The 15,645-nt window shown below is 46.9% G+C and overlaps 1 long non-coding RNA gene across 1 annotated transcript; it reads right to left on the bottom strand.

Annotated features, from left to right (window-relative positions):
• Nucleotides 1-6,515: 6,515 nt before the first annotated feature.
• LOC111138629 lies at nucleotides 6,516-14,414 on the bottom strand. The gene is made up of 7 exons (XR_002640052.1): nucleotides 14,103-14,414; nucleotides 13,487-13,596; nucleotides 11,896-11,982; nucleotides 10,839-11,028; nucleotides 9,795-9,886; nucleotides 7,522-7,668; nucleotides 6,516-7,252 (listed from the first exon to the last, which is right to left on the bottom strand). It is a non-coding gene; the product is annotated as an uncharacterized LOC111138629 (long non-coding RNA).
• Between the last annotated feature and the right edge of the window lie 1,231 nt (nucleotides 14,415-15,645).

The following is a 15,645-nucleotide window of genomic DNA, read 5'->3' as shown; positions in this document are numbered from 1 at the left end:
GATCGTTTGGTGGCATTCTATTGTCGCTACTGCAATCACCGTCCTTTTCCCTGGTAATGGTGCTTTGTGATGAAGTGCGGTTCTCACAGGATAATTGGGAAAGATACCGCAAGATTCAGGGAGGCAGCATCTGGTTTTAAAAGCTCTTCAGACTCAAACTGGCATTTCACTTTATCTTGGAAAATTTATTAGAGATTCAGATCATGCCGGTTTAAATGGAAAGGCGAAAGCAGGGTAGTTTCGATCTATGAATTATTCAACCGCAGCCTGGCGAAATTGCCATCCCCGAGCTGATGCTCTGACAGTCCTCTCCCAGAGCCTCCATTACGCTTGTCACTTTTATTTCTTTATCTACGATCTCTTTCTCAGTTACCGAGCGTTGCCCCTTAGGGCTCGGCTTCACAAACCCAAGTATCTCGAACTGGCAAAAACCTAAACGTGCTGCTGCCTCCACAGGCTGCCTTTCTCCCACCCCCGCCCACCCCAAATCATTAAAAACCACATCCGTGATGCTATCTGTTAGGCTCCCGCAGCGGATAAATTACATGGCGCGCGCGCGCGCACGGGCACACGCAGGAGGGCATCCCTGCGAAGGAGAGTTACGTTCCGCTAACATCGCCAGAGAAGATAAAGTGAGGCTTCCTGCTTCTTTCTTTGTTGTCAGTGTGACCCATCCCAGTTACGTAGCATCACGCAGAGAGGATCCAGCGCGAAAGCAGGCTTGCCTGGCACCCTGATTTCCAGCCAGAGCAGAGGAAGACCGCACCGAAGGCAGGCTCACTGCAGATAACTGCATACCTAGCAGCACGATTATGTAGGAAAATAAGAAGAAGCCATCAGATGACCGGAGTCAGACTGTCATTCTCTCTCTGGGCTGCACTGAGCAATCGTCCACTGATGGCTGGTCGTGTCCCTGCTAGTCGGCAGCTGTCCCCGCATCCAGAGAGGACTGGCATTGAATTAGGTCAGTGAGTCTGGTTTCTCCTTTACACCGTGTTCTGACTGAGGAGCGGGGACCCGCGCCAGCCCCTGTGACCAGCCTGAACTGGGAGCGGGAGAGTCCCATGGCTTCAGTTTGCTGGTGTCGCCTGCGCAGGCCCCGGCCAGCCGCACCAGCCACGGGCAGCCTCGTCTCCTCGGTCCTAGCCTCTATTCCTGCAGGTCGAGCAGCGTGGCATGAGGCGCCCACAGACTGGGGGCGCAGGTGCCGGGTGGGGGGGGGACCCGCCACGCCCCGCCCAAGGCAGTGTGGCTGCGAGGCTCCAGCACTACCGGCTCTGCGGCGAACTCCCGCGGCCAGCGTGCGCACTCAGACCGCGTCTCAGCTCCTGGCTAACCCAAGGTAAATACTCCTCACGTAAGGGATGCTGAGTAGTGGCAGGAAGAGGACACTCTCAAACTCTGCCGCTGTGCGCCCAGCTGTCCGCCCCGGCTTTGCTGCGCTGCGGCTGGCAAGCGGCAGGAGCCCGGGCTCTGGCAGCCGTGACCGTGATCGTGCAGCAGCAGCGGCGGTGACGCAGCCGTCAGCTGACTCGCAGGGCGCTCCGGGGCTGTGGCCTCCCCAGCATCAGGCCGGTTTCCAGCGTGGCACCGGGCAGGTGACCTTGAAGACGCAGCCTCGCTGCTGCAGGAGGGCAGCCTGCCTCCCTCCGCACCTGGCAGCGATCCCCCACACCTGGCAGGGACGGCTCCCCGTTCCTTGCTTTTCTCTGGGGCACGGTTTGTGTGCGTGTGCGTTTTAACTCGCAGCCTGCAGGACTTAACTATTTCTGCCCTGCTTGCTAAAGACGGCAGGTCATCCTTGGAGTGACCATTCCGACGCGAACGCAGGCTGCAGTCATCTCTGCCACCTGCCGTTTTCGTTAGCTTCAGCGTCCGAAGAAGAAACGTGGGGGGAATTCCTGCCCGTGTTCTGATTTTAAAAGCACGTTTTTTTAAAACAGGTAAAAATTGCCTCAAGCCACTTGTAGGCTGTAACGGACTAGTAAATGGTACCCTAATGCGATGGCAGGAGCAACAGGGAAACCCCGAGGGTAACGGAGTCCAGCAATAGCCTTAAACCGTGGTCCGGCCGCTAGAAAGCAGCGCGTATGACGGAGCGCAGGTTGCACATCCCAATTAATCTGACAATGGAGCAAAAGCCTTATATGGTATTACCCCAGTGGTTTGAGGAATGCCGAAATAAGAAAGCAGTCATTACCAGGCATTTGTTTAATGACTGTAATCATACTGAATTAATTTAACTTGCTGCAATGTTTAACAGAAAGTCAATTATAAATTTGTGCTGGAAGCATAACAATATTAGTATTTGCATACACCTTGCTCCGAGGAGACGTCCTCTGAAGATAACCTCATCTCGCCAGCACTGACAGAGCACTCAGGATGTGCTAAGTGCCTTACAGGACAATCCACGGCCAGCCTGAGGACAGGCGCTCATGATTCGGAGCCCGAATGACACAGACATCCGGTGTGAGGGGCGTACAGAGGATTGCTCCCCTGGCCTATGCCGGGCACTTCGTAAGGATTCATCGGGGCTTTTGTTTTTTTCCTATTTATGTCCTACGAATTTTAGTTTTCTATTTGCTGCTTTTCAGGTTGTCCTGACATGAATCCTAGTCAAAACTAACAGGAGGTCCAAACTAGATGACAGAAATCATCCACGCCGGCATAGAACTACTACTGTATTAGGGATACTCTGAGTGTTAAGATTAGAATGACTAGGAGTATGTAAATGAAGGACTGATTCTACTTGGAGGCAGTGGGCGGGTAGGAGGGAGCCAGAGGCCCACGGGAAGGGATGCTGCCTGCAGGGAACCCAACACAGGTCTTTCTTTCCCATTCTCTCTAGAGAGTCCAAGTCTCTTAAGGTCCCCTTGCTACCTTCTTTCAAAATCTGTTACCAGGAAATGAGCACCCAAATGACCCAAATAACCAATAAGTTTTAGCATCATTCCTTACACTTTTTGAGGCAAATAAAGCTTCCAGAAAAGGTATGGCTATCTGCTGGGGCATTTTGAGCACTAATTCATTTCCGAGGGGGCAAGGAGGCCTTCTCCTTCATCATATGGCAGATCTGTGCCTGTGGTGTTGACTGCATGCCCCCTCCCCCACCCTGGGTGTAGGTAAGGCTCAGCCTGAAACTTCCTAAAGCTTGTACCATGAATGAGGGCGATCAGCGTGGGTCACTGGGGCAGCCAGAGACACTCTGGCAGCATCCCTCCCTCCCTCTAGGACTTTGCTTCTGATTTCTCTCAGATCCTTGGCCACCAAGAAAAAGTGGCTCAAGCATTGGTATTTTTAGAAAGCGTGCCCAGAGATGCCCAGGTTTCCCATAGGCAGACAGCAGGCTTTCCTTTCATTGCAAACTATCCTGAAATAGCATGCTTCCCAATGACTTAAAAAAATGCTAATTCGTAACCATTAAGTACAGACTTGAAACCTCTGTAGCAAAGGATGGAAAAAGGGGTGTGCGAGTGTGTACAAAAATGGGTGATGTGCTTTATGAAAGTCAATCAAACCCCCATATGTGTTAATAACTTATACATTTCTCTTAATTTTAGGTATCCAGAAATAGAAGGCACACATTTCATTTTCCTTTGCATTTTGCAGAATGAGGCCAGTGAGGTGGTGGCTGTCCAGGCCTTTGTTAGATAAGGGAAAAAAAAAAAATCTGTTCCTAAGCTCTCTGGAAATCTTCATTTTGAGACGTGCACCTTGTGGGGTGTGGGTGGGGACATACAGTCTCTGGCAGTCTTTAGAAGTTTGTGGATCGCTTCTCAGTAATATGCATATGCAGTACAATAAACAGGATTATCGAGGAAACTAATTGTATTAAATATTCTAGCTTAACTCTTGCCTTGGAAAATCCAAATACTTCCAAGGTGAAATTGCAAAGAGATTGTGATGGTCTCTGTTCCAACTTTTATCCAATAAGAAAACAAGTTCAAGAAGAGCCTAGGCGTTCAGTCGGTTAGGTGTCTGCCTTTAGCTCAGATGATGGTCCCAGGGTCCTGGGATCGAGTCCTGCACCGGGCTCCCTGCTCAGTGGGCAGCCTGCTTCTCCCTCTCCCTCTGCTGCTCTCCCTGCTTGTGCTTTCTCACTCAAATAAATAAAAATCACAAAAAAAAAAAAAAAAGCCTAGACAAGATAAAAGGGTGGGAAGGAGACTAGATGACTGTATTTATTGAACTTCATTAAAGTTGAAATCATGTTTCTTCTCGAAAGTGACCTTTTTAATGACTAGCAGAATCCCCATGTTCACATTTAAAAGAACAGCCCAGACTTTCCAAACTGTCACCTCGCATCATATGGACCCTTCCTGAGGCTTTAAAAAAAATAATGTGGACACAATTTATTCTTTCATCTTTTTGTTTTACAGATGAGGGAGACAACTGAAGCTCAGAAAGGCCGAGTCCTGCTTACAGCTGCATGTGAGTAAAAGGGCAGTAGAGCCCGGAGCCCAAATCCTACACCTGCACCAAGACCCACTCCTTGCACATACTTGGTCACTCTACCAAACCACTGGCAGCTGGCAGTCAACCACAGTGGGAATATTTACACCACAGAAATGGGCAAACGCTAAAGTCAGGGTGGTGGTTTTCCCTCCAGAGAGCTGATTGACGTGGTGTGATATCTTTAATTACACCAGCTTCTAATCACGCGTTCTTTCATTTCAACCCCAGAATCCAGAGTGCTTAGGAATGTCAAGCATAATGGTTCATTCAGCATAAAGCTTGCAGGTCAGAGGGTCTTTTTTTTTTTTTCTCACCATAGCACATACCCTCTCCAGTGTCCATCACTCAGCCACCCCATCCCTCCCATACCCCCTCCCCTCCAGCAACCCTGAGTTTGTTTCCTGAGATTAAGAGTCTCTTACAGTTTGTCTCCCTCTCTGGTTTCACCTTGTTTCGTTTTTTTCCCTCCCTTCCCCTATGATCCTGTTTTATTTCTCAAATTCCTCATATTAGAGAGATCATATGATAATTGTCTTTCTCTGATTGACTTATTTTGCTTAGCATAATATCCTCTAGTTCCATCCACGTCCTTGCAAATGGCAGGATTTGGGGGTTTTGATGGCTGCATAGTATTCCATTGTGTGTATATACCACATCTCCTTTTTCCATTCATCTGTTGATGGACATCTGGGTTTTTCCCATATTTTGGCTATTGTGGACGTTGCTGCTATAAACATTCGGGTGCACGTGCCCCTTTGGATCACTACATTTGTATCTTTAGGGTAAATACCCAGTAGTTTGATTGCTGGGTCATAGGGCAGCTCTATTTTCAACTTTTTGAGGAACCTCCATGCTGTTTCCCAGAGTGGTTGCACCAGCTTGCATTCCCACCAACAGTGCAGGAGGGTTCCCCTTTCTCCGCATCCTCGCCAGCATCTGTCATTTCATGACTTGTTAATTTTAGCCATTCTGACTGGTGTGAGGTGGTATCTCACTGTGGTTTTGATTTGTATTTCCCTGACGCCGAGTGATGTGGAGCACTTTTTCATGTGACTGTTGGCCATCTGGATGTCTTCTTTGCAGACATGTCTGTTCATGTCTTCTGCCTATTTCTTGATTAGATTATTTATTCTTTGGGTGTTGAGTTTGATAAGTTCTTTATGGATTTTGGCTACTAGCCCTTTATCTGATATGTCATTTGCAAATATCTTCTCCCATTCAGGTAAGAGGGTCTTTAATCCTAGGCCACTGGTTATCTGTGTGACCTTGGGCAGGTTCATTCCCCTGTCTGGGATTCAGCTTTCTCTGTCGAACAAAGATAATAATACCGTGCACAACAGTTATGTACATTCGTGATGCTATGCTCACACGTGCTAAGCGACCAATGACTGTTCGCTGTGATTATGTTCCTCTTCTTCCTCCTTCTCCTTTTCCTGATTCAGTTGGTCATCATAGCAGACTGACATTATTTGCACTGAGATCGGTAAGGATATTTTTTTTAAAGATTTTATTTGTTTATTCATAAGAAAGAGAGAGAGAGAGGCAGAGGGAAAACCAGGCTCCCCAAGGAGCAGGGAGCCTGATGCAGGGCTCGATCCCAGGACCCCAAGATCATGACCTGAGCCGAAGGCAGATGCTTAAGCATGTGAGCCACCCAGGCGCCCAGGTAAGGATATTTTTAAGAGATCATAGACAAAAAGCAGAAACAACACCCCTTCCAAAAAAAAACCTATACAAAGAACTTGGGATTCTGGAGAGTGGAGGATTAGCCTCTGTTTCCTGACTTTTGCGGGTAACAGATCGGAAAGGCCAGTATTATTTCTGCATAACCTCTGTAACCTAAGGGAGCGTCACAGTTCAACAGAGAAATTACTGAGGGGCAAGACTTCAGCATGGTTTTAGAGATCTTAGAGAAGACAGAATAGAAGTATACACTGGATTTGAGGTATTCAGGCAAAGACAAAGTTGCCAGTTGTATGCAAAATGTGCAATCCTGGGGCCTCTAGCCCCTGTAGCCATGTAGTTCCCTCTGTGAATGTGTCTTCACTTGTGGCGTCTAGCAGCCAATCCGCACACTTGCCGAGGCGTACTGTATGTTTCAGAGCTAAGAATCTCTCCTTTAATGAGCTGGAGCTTCAGGGGAAGAGGTGTTGCCCGCAGGCTCTGGGGGACTTAGTCCACAGGAGCAAGGGCTTGGAATGTCAAATTGGCTGCGTCTGGAGGGCTACAAGCCAGGGAGACGCCCCCTCCCCTGTTCAGTGGCTTTGGCACGCCCCTGGAATGGGTCCTACAGGTTCGGTCCCATCTTTTGGGCTTCTCTGCAGCCAGAGTGCTACTGAACACAGGACTGCCGTGACAGTGAGAGGATAGAGAAGCAGCTTGGAAAAGGTGGGGCAGTACCCACCCTACTTCTGCTCATCCCAGCCCAACCATGGAAGGGCAGCAGGGGGACAGTATTATCGCCGTGGTACCCTAGGTTCACACCAAATCCCAAGGGACGATAGAATGACGTCATGCCATCCTTACAGACTAAGCATTACAGGCAGTAAGTTCTAGCAGTTCAAAGGAAGGACAGATCACCTGGCTCTCCTTGCCCTGCCTCCCCCGCAGGCTCCACATGGCCCCCCTTACTTTGGGCTCACTCCTTTTCCGAGCTGAAGGTGCACTCGCAGAAAGTGGCATCAGCTGGGACAACAGGAGCCCTCGAAAGAGCCAGGCTGTGGCCCAGGAGACATCAGCCTTCCAGTCCCTGAAGGTAAAGATGTTTTAACCCAAATACCGATGTATAATAACAGAACTGCAAGAAAGAAAAACAGACACAGTTTCCATTTATTGAGGGTCGGGCATGTGCCAGGCACACAGGCTAAGATTCCCAACCATGAATGCAGTAATAATCACATGCATAGGGCCTCCCATGGCCAGAGTTCCAAACGCTTTACATACATAACTTAAATCATTCCCGCAAACACCCTCCGAGGAAGGAATTCCCATTCAACCTCCATGAGGTCCCTTCCACAAATGAGAAAAGGGAGGCATGAAGAGAGGAGTCTTGTTCAGATCACATACCTGGTAAATATCAGGCTGCGCATTCAAACCCTCAGTGTCTAATCTGGGTTCAAGTTCAGATCCTGTGCCCTTGAACACCAGTATTCAAACACGGGATTCGTGCGGTGAGTGTTCAGTTGTAACAGTCTTCGAGTGGCTTGGAAGAGCCTAAGAGAAAGGAGGGGAAAAACAGAAAGTAAGCTTACAGTCACTCAGGGAAGGGTTAAAATCTAAGAATCAGTCATCCCATCCCATAAAAAGTATTAGCGAAACGGGCTTTTCAGCCAAGTGTTCCTTTAACGATTGAACTCTGCGGTATGCTAGTAAGTTGGCTCTCAGGGGAAGAAAAGAATGGCTTGTAGCGTTTGCCTATTTCTGTGGTGTAAATACCCTCACCACGGCCGAGTTCAAGATTCCAACAGTGTAACAACCTGTTTGCAAGATTCCTGAGTATTTAACAATCGGTTCTCGAAAAGCCTGGAGGAGCCACTTCAGCACACGGTAGTGTGGGCTCCGCAGCGGCCTGATCGACTCCCTCCCAGAACCGTATCATTTTATAATGTCTACACATTCAGGGCAGATTTCATACTAAACACACAGCTCTGTGATGTTCCATGACTTAGATAGTCTCTCTCCTACTCTCCCTCCCAAGCAATGTGTTTTTACTTCTCGTATTTCATGAAAGACGTTTTTATTTTTGATCTTGATTTTAAGAGGAAGGTGTGACATTCATAGTTCTCTTCCTTTGACCCTCTAATAAATCTAACAAATTGGTGTGGCTTTGGGAGTGGGAATGACTCCTGGTTGGGTAAAAGCTTTCTTCTGTGAATTGGTCGGCCTTTGGGAGACCCGAGAAACCTACGGATGTCGTGCTTACATGTGCATGGGAATCTGCACACGTACACACACACACACACACACACACACACACACACACTCACCACTATTGACCGTGAGCCCTCCACAGCCTGGAGCACGGCTGAACCCGCCGCACTCACCAATTTGCATCAGCACCTGTTCCCAACCACTGCCTCAGACCATAGCTGCACACAACCTTTCAAGGCCTGGCCAGCCAGGCACGTCACTTTGTAAGTACATGATTGCCATGAGGTCATGATGTGAATTCAGACCCAGCAAATGAAATGGCAATGACCCTTTGAGAAACGATGTAACTCTAGGGATAATCACCACATTCTGTGTAATTTTTTTTTTTTTTTTTTAGATCTTGGGGGGGGTGCTAATTTGTAAAGCACATATAACCAAATGAATAATTATATAGCAAGGCGCTGAAGGCAATTACAAAATAATTGCATGCTATCTGATCCCTCCATGAAAACAGACTTCACAGAATGTTCCCCTCAACTATTTCTTGTACCTGTGGAAGGCTTTAAGGTTATTCTTTTTAACTCTTTTGAGTCATGTTGTTTGGTAAAATATACTCAAGCGTTGGCCCTCCGTGTAGGTTAGAAACCCAGCATAAAGCTTGATTTTTGCCCCTATGTTCTATAAAGTAAATTTATGGGAAATTCAACACTTTGTTATAAAATAGGCTTCGTGTTAAATGGCTTTGCTCAGCCGCAGGGTCACGTAAGTGTTCCGAGCAGGCAGGCTAGCCTGAGCTATGATGTCCAGTATTGCTGACTTCGGATACTTTCAAGTTATGATGGTTTATCAGGATGTAAGTCGAGGAAGACCTGTACTAGAATTACTCAAAAATTTTACGAATACGATCTGTCTTTGGGTCTGAAATAGCACCTGAGACCTCTGAAAACCTGTTCCTCTGCGTTATGCCTTTGTGTACGTCCCTCACGACGTTTCCATTCTCAGCTGAAAATGAGTAAGACTGGGAGAGAGAGGGTAAGTGACTTGCCCAATGACTTCTATCTCCTGGCTCCAAGATTCCCCCCCCCGCCCACCCCATGCCACATGCATGCATTTTCTTTGTCCTGATCTTTATTGTTTCTATTCCTGAAGTGAGATGAGAAAGAGAGAGAGACAGAGGGAGAAGAAGTGCAGCCACACTGGTTACTAGAAAGAAATGGAGTGAGGAGTTGGGGATCCATGGGATGATATTTTGAAAGCCCGTCCAGAAGCTAGAAAGAGCCCCCTATCAATAAACACACACGAAACTTGCCCCACTGTGTATCCTTCTAAAGCAGACGGCATTGACGATCAACTTTAAAAACCAATAAACAATAGTGTGGAATATCTCATGTAATTTGCTGAAGCCTGTACCCAAAGTGGAAAAACGGAATGTGTGTACAGAGGGATGGTTAAGTGTATTGGCTGCTTACCGTCATGATCGCGGGACTGACTGGGAGGGGGCGGAAGCTTGTCGCCGCTGCCTGGCATCACAAGGTGACATCCTACCCCGTGTATCGCGAGCCTGGGAAAAGATGAGAATTCCATGTACAGTTTCTACTGATTTAGTATTTAATCTAGAATGATCTACTTGTGTGCCAGTGCTCACCCTCCACCCCCGCCCCCAGCCCCCGGACCCTGCCTCTCACTCTATTGCCACCCTTGGCAATTTCTTGTGCTAATCATGCTTTGCAGATGGTCCAGAATGAGAAACAACAAAAAGCCAAAGAACTAATCTGGAAGAAAAATTATTTCTTGTATTTTTTTTAAAGATGTATTTATTTATTTGACAGAGAGAGATCACAAGTAGGCAGAGAGGCAGGCAGAGAGAGAGGAGGAAGCAGGCTCCCTGCTGAGCAGAGAGCCCGACGTGGGGCTCGATCCCAGGACCCTGGGATCATGACCTGAGCCGAAGGCAGAGGCTTTAACCCACTGAGCCAACCAGGCGCCCCTATTTCTTGTATTTTAATAAGAGATTAATTACAGTTGACCTTTGAACAAGATGGGTTTGAACTGCATGGGGTCACTTAGACGTGGATTTTTTACTGTCTCGTACGGTAAAGGCATTTTCCTTATTTTTTAAATAACATTCTCTTTTCTCTAGCTTAGTTTGTTGGAAGAATATAGTATATAACACACATAGCATACAAAATGTGTGTTAACAGACCGTAATCAGTAAGGCTTCTGGTCAACAGCGGGCCATTTAGTAGTGAGATTTTGAGGGAGTCAAAACTTACATGCAACTTTCTGACCACACCAGGGGTTGGCCTCCATGTTGTTCAAGGGTCAACTGTACTGTTTTACTTCTACTTTTAGGAAATTTTAGAATTTTTCCTTGAAGGATATTGTTTGTTCCAATCTACTGGATACAGAAGGGGCCTGAGAGCTAAAATTGGCCGGCGGTGAAACTTTCCAAAACCACCAGCGTTCCTAACAAACTCAAGGTTGTGGTGTTTAGAAATGTAGTTATATCATACTTGCAATTGAAACTTGTGGTTTTCCAAGCCTTTGTGAAAGGATCTACTTCCAAACTGTTGCTGAAGTGACTCAGGTCTCTTCCATACTCCCAGGGGATGTGGAGCTGGGGAATGACGAGTACAGGGGCAGAGGCAAACGGACGGTCGATGGTCTCTTCCCAGATTCTTCATGTCACTGATGCTTAGTCCACTGATAGTCAAACACGGAACAGTCATTTTTCATTTACTTTAAATACGGTCACAGGCACTAAAATTATTTAAGTATAAAAGAACAGAAAGAGTCTGCTTTCTTCTGTAATGAGAAAGTGAACAGCGAGCCCACGAAATCATTGCAGAGTTTAGGTCACTGTTTCAGAGTGAATTAAAAGTCCTATTGATTTAGTAGGAGAACACATTTGTGAAAACTAGACTTTTTAACAGGTTTAGGAATGTTTTCAAGATATCAGATAAATGAGTAGTCCTTAAAATACCGGCCTCCACCAAGCCTCCAACTGTCAGCATCTTTGCCTTATAAAGAGGGCAGCCACAAGACCTGTGATTGAAAATTGCTGGGGATGTCCGACATAGTTGGAAATTGAAAAGGGTATAAATGGAAAGCAAGGAGGTAGAGACCGCATATATTACATATTCTTTGTTGTTATTTTTTAAAGATTTTATTTATTTATTTGGCAGGCAGAGAGGGAGGGAGGAAGCAGGCTCCCTGCTGAGCAGAGAGCCTGACGCGGGGCTCGATTCCAGGACCCTGAGACCATGACACGAGCCAAATGCAGAGGCTTAACCCACTGAGCCACCCAGACACCCCGTTACATATTCTTATAAGAAGTGTGGTTATCAAAGACTCATTAGAAGTCACAGTTTAAATGGTATGTACTTCTACCAAGGAGGTTTTGGAGGGCTATTTATTTAGGATGGAAACTTTTAAAATAAACTTATTGGCTGAGGAAAAAAGAATTGGTAGAAAGTGACAATTTGGGGGTATAGGAGACAGAAGAGTCCATTGTTGGGGCTCCAGGGCCAAGAGCAAGGTGGAGGTGTGGCCCTTGAGCATCCTCCTTACCTTCTGAGACTGTTGAAGGCGGCGTGAGTACAGGAGGATTTAGTGGTTCCCATCGTCTGAACCCGGCTTCCAGAATTAAGAGCAATGCTGCAAATACATTTTGATCACAGACTGTTATCTCCCCAGACATAGCTCTTGTGATACTATGAATGCAGTCCAAGTCTGAATTAGCTTTTGGGGCAACTGGCTGACTCAGTCAGTGGAGCATTTGGGTCTTGATCTCAGGGTTGTGAGTTCGAGCCCCATGCTGGGTGCAGAGATTACGTAAAAATAATAAAATCTTTTTTTTTAATTTTATTTATTCGTCAGAGTGAGAAGCAGACTCCCTACTGATCAGGGAGCCTAATGTGGGGCTCGATCCCAGGACCCTGCGATCATGACCTGAACTGAAGGCAGAGGCTTAACCCACTGAGCCACCCAGGCACCCCCAAATAAAATCTTTTAAAAAAAGATTGAATTAGCTTTTTGAGACAATAAATCAGTTTCCCTTGGGAAATAGTATAATATAAAGGAAAATAAGGGTTATAAGGGTTCTGGCATTAAGTTCAAATCCTGGCCCACCTACTTACTAGCTATAGGATTTTGGTCAAGTTACTTATAATTCTCAATTTTCCAAAAAAAAAAAAAAAAAGTAATAAAATAATAAATCTCCCTCTGAGAATTACCCTGAGAATTAAATGGGCGATAACTAATAGTAAACATTCCGGAAACATATTATTTTGATTGCTATTAGTACTCTTGTGGTAAAGGAAAATTAGTAGATATTTCTATAGGGTTATTAAGAAACATTTCCCCCATTCTATTTACTGTTGATTTTTTTAGACTCAGGGGTAAGACTTTAACTCTACTGAATTGTGTGCATGTTAGGTTCATTATACTGTTCCCCTCTCCTAAGATCCTTCTGCGTTCTGACTCCATCAGTCCCTGCATTTCCTGCCCTCTCCAGCCTGCAGATCTGTGACCCTCACCAGAGTCCTGGCCCCGCCACGGCCATCGTATACCCTGTATCCCCTTTCGCCTTCTTCCCTGCTGACAGATCCTAGGTCTGGTTCAACCCAAGCAACGGGCTCAACTTCAGCACGCCGTCTCCCAGACTCCCTTGCAGGTGGGGGTGGTCATGTGACACACTTGTAGCCAATGAGGAAAAGCAGAGGTCACGGGGTGGGTGTCCAGGAATGTTTATTAAGGAGGCTAGAGGCATGAGAATGAGAGCCCGATCCTAAGAAGGATGGAGAAGGAAGAAGAGCCTGAGACTTGATGCCTTTGTACAGGCCCTTCACTGTGCCACACCACAGCCCTTGTCGTGTGACGAAAACAACCCCTATTTCTTTCGGCCTCTCCGTTCCATTTAGCAAACACAATTCCTACCTGCTCCAGACGCCATCTGTGATGTCATCTAAATATCTGGGGCCAGGGAAATTAGCCCACGCAGAACGGAGCTGAAGCTAGAACACTACCCCCTGTCTTTACAAACCATCCTCCACTTTGATTCCAAATTCACTGAGACACACCTGACATCTACCGCTGTGTAATTTAAGGTGTACAAACTGACGCGTTACGGACATACATAGTTCTTACACTGATGTCTTACTTTGCAACACTTGTCCATAGGTGAGTCCTGCCGCCGCGCTGGCCCCAGTCTCCATGACGAGATGGCTGAGACGCTGTCTGCTGGGTCCAAGGCATGCATTCAGTGTAGATCTGCAAAAACGAAAGGCATCGTGCAGTGATCAACTCCTTGTGGCACAGACAAGGGAACTGGGGCTCAGACGCCTTGTCCCAGCTCAGGCTCCCAGGAGGTCGTAGGGCCCGCGCACACCCCGTAGTCTCCCCCCACAGTGTTTACTGCGTTGCACTCCCCATTTGAGTAAGTCATGCAAACATTCCTTCTTAAACTCTGGCTTCAGGATCTCGTTTTACTTTACCCCCAATTACATTAACTTTTAAAATACCCTCAGGCACTAATGCCAGACTAAAGACTGTGTCTGTTTTTCAGGTGAACACACTTTGATTCTCAGTACCCTGGGGTACTATCCGCAGTCACAAAGAGCCGGTGGTAGTAAGACACAAGGCTGAAGACGGCTTCTGCAGCTACAGGAAGGAGACTGATAAAGGGCCTCCAATGCCCCCTTGAACTTGGAGTGGGTCACTCTGCCCTCACCCCCATGGTTGGGATCTCAGTAAAAATGGCTTTTCCCCAGTCATACCTGTCATGTGTTGAAGTGGAAAACAGCTTACGGATTTCTTGTGCTACCCAGAAATGGGACAACACCGGCACGGACATTTCCTTGATATCTGATAGCCGCGAAGTCCCTCCAACCGCTGCAGCTCCTGCCCCGCAGACACCGGGGAGATTAGATACGGCGTTTGCACCTGGCCAGCCATAAACGGCTTCTGGGTCACACATGAAGGTTAACAGGCCCCGTTCCCTTCCCTCCTTAGACCTAGAGTGTGAAAACATGAAAGAGAGCTGTAATTATTGCTCAACAATAAAAACTTCTGCGGCGTGTGTAACATGAATGGATTTATTTGCCTGCCCGGAGTGGAGGCGGACCTGTTCCTGGGGGTTGACAAGGACATGCCTCCTCTCCCTGGGTCCTTTACTGATTTATCTTTTTTAAGATCTTATTTAAGTAACCTTTACACCCAACGTGGGGCTCGAACTCCCAGGCCCGAGATTAAGAGCCCCGCTTCATTCTGTCCCTTACCTTCGAATGTTAGACTGTGGGGCTGGTTTCTGTCAGAGGGACAGGAGGGAACGCACTGACTGTGTGCTTAGTCAGCTAGTGAGAGATTCCACCCTTCACAAGGAAATTGGGGCGCCTGGGTGGCTCAGTGGGTTAAGCCTCTGCCTTTGGACCAGATCATGATCTCAGGGTCCTGGGATCGAGCTCTTTATCAGGCTCTCTGCTCAGTGAGGAGCCTGCTTCCCCCCTTCTCTCTGCCTGCCTCTCTGCCTACTTGTGATCCCTCTTACTGTGTCAAATAATTAAATAAAATCTTAAAAAAAAAAAAAAAAAGAGCAGGAACTTTTCTCTCCAGAACTTTGCCTGGTTCTTTCTGGTGCATCTACCCCCCGCCCCCTTCGAGCTAGGCTTTGTTCTCATGACCTCCTTTTTTGTGACCCAGCATTGCTCCTGAGGCCGGACAAGTGTGGCTCGGCTTGGGAGGCAGGGCAGAGCTCGGTGCGTTTCCTGGAGTCCTCTCCGTGATTATGATTCAGGGGATCCTGGCTGGCTAAAGCATGATTAAAATGAGTTTATAGACTTCTGCGGCCAGCTGTCATCTACTCAGCCACAATGTGGTAATTCGAGAGCATTAAAAAAAAAAAAAAAAAAGACACCATATTAGCAGATCATTTGAATGTACCCCCCCCTTTTTCCTCCACAAATCCTAATGCTCCACACTTTTGTTCCCAGTATGTTATATAAGCATGAATCATTCTGAGACTTGAATAACTCCTTTGACCATGGGGAGTTCGGAGGCCTACAAGGAACTTTAGCTGAAATGGAAACTTGCCACATGGGTGACACTCTCCACTCCTGTTTTCTACTAGTTCCTAAACTTTTCAAGTACGAGAGCCCATTTTTCACCCAATACTAGGCATTTTGTTTTAGTCTCTGTTGACTGAGATTACCAAAAGCTGTCATGAAAGCAGCATATTTTGTACTGATTAATCATTGCAACAACCACTTACACATGAAAAATAACAGTACATCTATACCAGTACATTCTTCATTCTGTCCTCGA

This window comes from Enhydra lutris, unplaced genomic scaffold (genome assembly GCF_002288905.1).
Source record: "Enhydra lutris kenyoni isolate GAN:26980312 unplaced genomic scaffold, ASM228890v2 scaffoldscaffold93, whole genome shotgun sequence".
Taxonomy (NCBI): domain Eukaryota; kingdom Metazoa; phylum Chordata; class Mammalia; order Carnivora; family Mustelidae; genus Enhydra; species Enhydra lutris.
Note: the sequence above shows the minus strand (reverse complement) of the source record. Positions and strands in the feature narration are given on the sequence as shown.